The sequence below is a fragment of the Oncorhynchus kisutch genome, linkage group LG23 (genome assembly GCF_002021735.2).
Source record: "Oncorhynchus kisutch isolate 150728-3 linkage group LG23, Okis_V2, whole genome shotgun sequence".
In the NCBI taxonomy this organism is placed as follows: domain Eukaryota; kingdom Metazoa; phylum Chordata; class Actinopteri; order Salmoniformes; family Salmonidae; genus Oncorhynchus; species Oncorhynchus kisutch.
In genome coordinates, this window is record NC_034196.2 from 2,801,375 (window position 1) to 2,806,173 (window position 4,799).

The 4,799-nt window shown below is 41.8% G+C and overlaps 1 long non-coding RNA gene across 1 annotated transcript; it reads right to left on the minus strand.

Moving 5' to 3' along the window:
• Positions 1–459: 459 nt before the first annotated feature.
• LOC116356553 (uncharacterized) lies at positions 460–4,292 on the minus strand. Its single transcript, XR_004204950.1, has 4 exons — positions 4,183–4,292; positions 3,746–3,823; positions 2,751–2,834; positions 460–893 (listed from the first exon to the last, which is right to left on the minus strand). It is a non-coding gene; the product is annotated as an uncharacterized LOC116356553 (long non-coding RNA).
• Between the last annotated feature and the right edge of the window lie 507 nt (positions 4,293–4,799).

Genomic DNA, 4,799 nt, shown 5'->3' on the forward strand with positions numbered 1-4,799 from the left:
CTTATATTGCAAGTTCATATCCCCGAGCTGACAAGGTACAAATCTGTCGTTCTGCCCCTGAACAGACAGTTCCTAGGCCGTCATTGTAAATAAGAATTTGTTCTTAACTGACTTGCCTAGTTACATAAAGGTATAATAAGCTCATAATGTACAGTGCGAACTGTTGGCTAGAGTGCGTGTGCCAAGACCAGCATGGGCACATTTGCTACATAACGCAAGTTTGTGACAAAACCATCAGTAGAGTTGAAAATGTGATTAAAACCCATTTAACATTTTTTTTGTTTCATTCAGTAATGTTATTTATGTGCAGGAAGACATCACGCACATCCTTTCCTCTGCAAAAAGTCTGTTTGTTGGAAATATCTCCAGTGGCAAAATGTGCCACAAATCAGCGAGTTTCCCCGAGCAATCCGTATTCCAAATGTCGAAGTCCTGAGCAATCTGTATTAAAGCAGACGATTCGTTTTTGGTCATATTTTATTTGACAACAAAAAATGGACAAACATAACCTTACATTGCCAAATAGACAAATTAACATTTACATACATATTCACAAATATTAATGACACCCCCTTTGACCATATCCACACCCAATGTTATTTCTAATTATTTTGAGACTGCCCCATATGACTTCAAATTGTGTTATGATGTAGACAAACAATTACTTTTCCATTGCAGTTAACCACGAATCTTGCTAACACCTAACTCTCGAAGTCCTACTGACCTCAGAGTCTGAAAAGGCTCTTTGATGTTGTTGGGCACAATCGCTCGATAATGAAGGGGCTGGTTGGCGCCCCTCTGTCTTTTTCACTCAAACATGCAGTCCCTGAGCGGTGCCCCCTTCTATTACAAATGTCGGATTTTCATATCCAAACAATCAGGAGGTATCAACCCTGAGAAAAAAAATACATTTTGCGAGAACCAATCAAACGCTGTTTCACAATTTCTTAGCAAATATTGCATTAACAATCAGCCTCCTTTCCAGACCAGTGTGGTCACAGCTCTCCCTACGCTGTGAGTCAAATTGGTCGAGTCAGCCAGGCTAGTTAATCACAGCAAACCGAATCAAATTCAAGTCTAATGTTTTTGAAAAAAATGTAACCCATCATGCCTGGAGTATCCAGCAGATACGAACTCTCTTGGACTATATTGACTGTCTTGCCTCCATTCTGTTTGGTCCACTGAGCCCTCTGCATCAAACTATTTTATGTACTCTGCAACCTGTTAATAATATACATTATACAATACACAACAAATCTTCAACATGTACCTGGCAAGACCCGGCTACTGCTCAAGCTTGGTGTGTCCACAGTCCTATGTATCCATGTGTGTATATATATATATATATATTTCACTTTTATTTAACCAGGTAGACCAGTTGAGAACAAGTATTAATTTATAACTGCGACCTGGCCAAGATAAAGCAAACAGTGTGACAAAAACAACAGTTACAAACAAACGTACAGTCAATAACACAATAGAAAAATGTATGTACAGTGTGTGCAAATGTAATAGATTAGGGAGGTAAGGCAATACATAGGCCATAGAGGCAATTTAGCATTAACACTGGAGTGATAGATGTGCAGATGATGATGTGCAGTAGAGATACTGGGGTGCAAAAGAGCAAAAAGATAAATAACAATATGGGGGATGAGGTAGTTGGGTGTGCTATTTACAGGTACAGTGATCGGTAAGCTGCTCTGACAGCTAATGCTTAAAATTAGAGTCATATATAAGTCTCCAGCTTCAGTGATTTTTGCAATTCCTTCCAGTCATTGACAGCAGAGAACTGGAAGGAAAGGTGGCCAAAGGAGGTGATGGCTTTGGGGATGACCAGTCAAATATACCTGCTGGAGCGCGTGCTACGGGTGGGTGTTGCTTTGGTGACCAGTGATCTGAGATAAGGCAGGGCGTTACCTAGCAAGGATTTATAGATGACCTGGAGCCAGTGGGTTTGGCCACGAATATATAGCGAGGGCTAGCCAACGAGAGCATACAGGTCACAGTGGTGGGTAGTATATGGGGCTTTGGTGACAAAACGGATGGCACTGTGATAGACTACATCCAGTTTGCTGAGTAAAGTGTTGGAAGATAATTTCTAAATGACATCCCCAAAGTCAAGGATCAGTAGGATAGTCAGTTTTATGAGGGTATGTTTGGCAGCTTGAGTGAAGGAGGCTTTGTTGAGAAATAGGAAACCAATTCTAGATTTAATTTTGGATTGGAGATGCTTAATGTGAGTCTGGAAGGAGAGATTACAGTCTAACCAGACATCTAGGTATTTGTAGTTGTCCACAAATTCACATATTCTAAGTCAGAACCATCCAGAGTAGTGATGCTAGTCGGGCGGGTGCGGCGAGCAATCGGTTGAAGAGCATGCATTTAGTTTTACTAGCATTTTAAAGCAGTTGGAGGCCACGGAAGGAGAGTTGTATGGCATTGAAGCTCGTTTGGAGGTTTGTTAACAGTGTCTAAAGAAGGGCCAGTTGTATACAGAATGGTGTCGTCTGCATAGAGGTGGAGCAGAGAATCACCAGCAGCAAGAACGACATCATTGATATATACAGAGAAAAGAGTCGGCCCAATAATTGAACCCTGTGGCACCCCCATAGAGACTGCCAGAGTTCCAGACAACAGGCTCTCCGATTTGACACAGTTAACTATGAGAAGCAGTTGGTGAACCAGGCGAGGCAGTCATTTGAGAAACCTCCCCTCGTGTATAAAAAAGGTGGCGGTTACAGAATACTCACTGTAAGGCATTTATGTTGTTCTTTAATTTCAGGCTACAGTCAAGTCATCCAAAGGCAAGAGCGTTTCCTGGTCCATCTCTTCCGCTGCAAAAGAGAGGTTAAAAGGGAAAGGGGTACCTAATCAGTTGCATTAAACCAAAATGTGTCTTCCGCATTTAACCCAAACCCTCTGAATCAGAGAGGTGTGTGGAGCTGCCTTAATCGACATCCACAGCACCTGGGGGCAGTTGTTGGGGATTAACTGCCATGCTCAAGGAAAAGAATTGCTGATTTTTCCACCTTGTTGGCTCGGGGATTTTAACCAGTGACCTATCAGTTACTGGCCCAATGCTATGAACCGCTAGGCTTAACCGCTATGGGGGAGATTTAAAGGATGGTTTACTCACATTTCTAAATTAAATACATTGAAGGAAGGGTTGATAAGCCAGGTCAAACGATTGAACAAAGGTAAAGGAGTGAGGAAAGAGCCAAATAATTAGGAGCGCCAGTAGCTTCAAGGTTAGAAAGGCAGGTCAATAATCGAACCCCCGGCTGCCTGCGGGGAAATCTGCAGGGAGTGAGTGGTCCGTCAGACAGAGGGTTACTAGCATCAATATCTCTGTATACGACCTACTGCTGTGGTGCCATTGAGCAAGACACTTTGCCCCGAAGTGCCCATGAGCTGCTCCCAGCCAGTGACGTGTGTGAAGTGTGTCTGGTTGGACACGGTGAAAGAGTATATGTGCAAATGACCAATAAAGCAAGTATGGTAAAATGAAGGCCAGACTGTCTATGGCCATTGTGCATGTAATGTATCTCGTCCCAAAGTGGCTGCATGATTCTACAAGGCTCTGGTGAAGTTGAGGCTTTCAAGTTTCCATTGAGGTTGTACTATTGGTTATCGATGGCAATGTAGAAGCCGTAGATGTTTTAGACAGGGTCAATGAAAATCTGTGTCCCCCCCTCCCCAAAGCTCTGTCCCTACTTTCAAAAATGAATTTATTACTTTAACTTACCCTCTCAAACTTTGGGATCAAAGAGGCCAGGTTCCATTCATTCAGCATGTCTTTACAAAGCTGTCCATTCATTGGCCTCTGCATTTAAGTACAGAAATAAATGCATGTCAGAAACATAGACTAACATGGCTATATCAAATGTAAAGTAAATTTTAACGTTAACTTCACAAGTCTGACTAAAGCTGCCACTGTCAGAAACCATTGAAAATCAATACAGTAACGCTAACTCAATCAATCACCATGCTATCATGGGATAAGCCTGCCATATAGCTTGGTTAAATGAACCCAGATGGAGAATAAGTCAAATCTAGCTATGGAAACTTAGCTAGCCAGCCTACGTTAGCTAAAGAGGGAACCCGTGTCCGAGACAGTCTAGAAGAAGTGTCAGAGTAGGTATCTAGCTAGCCAAACTGGTGCTGCAGACATCTTTTGAGTACCTTTCCGCAGATCTGTGCCTTGACACAATCCTGTGTCGGCGCTCTACAGACAAAAACTTCGACCTCATGGCCTGATTTTTGCTTTAAAATGCACTGTCAACTGTGGGACGTTATATAGAGAGGTGTGTGTTTCTTTCCAAATCATGTCCAATCAATTGCATTTACTACAGGTGGACTCCAATCAAGTTGTAGAAACATCTCAAAGATGATCATTGGATACAGGATGCACCTGAACTCAATTTAGAGTCAATTTAGAGTCTCATAATACTTAAATTATGTATTTTTTAATATACATTATTTAGAACTGTAAACCAGACAAAATTAAACCTGTTTATTTATAAAATGAACACAAGTTTGGGGGGGTCAAAATGATTAAATACTAAAGCATTAAACCTCTAACTAAAAGCTTCAGTCATCCAAAGTTATACTTAAACCCGAACGGGTTGTCACACCCTGATCTGTTTCATGTGTCTTTGTGCTTGTCTCCACCCCCTTCCAGGTGTCGCTCATCTTCCCCATTATACCCTGTGCGTTTATACCTGTGTTCTCTGTTTGTGTGTTGTCATCTTGTCTCATCAAGCTTGTCAAGAGTGTTTTTCTTACTCCTGTTTGCTTGA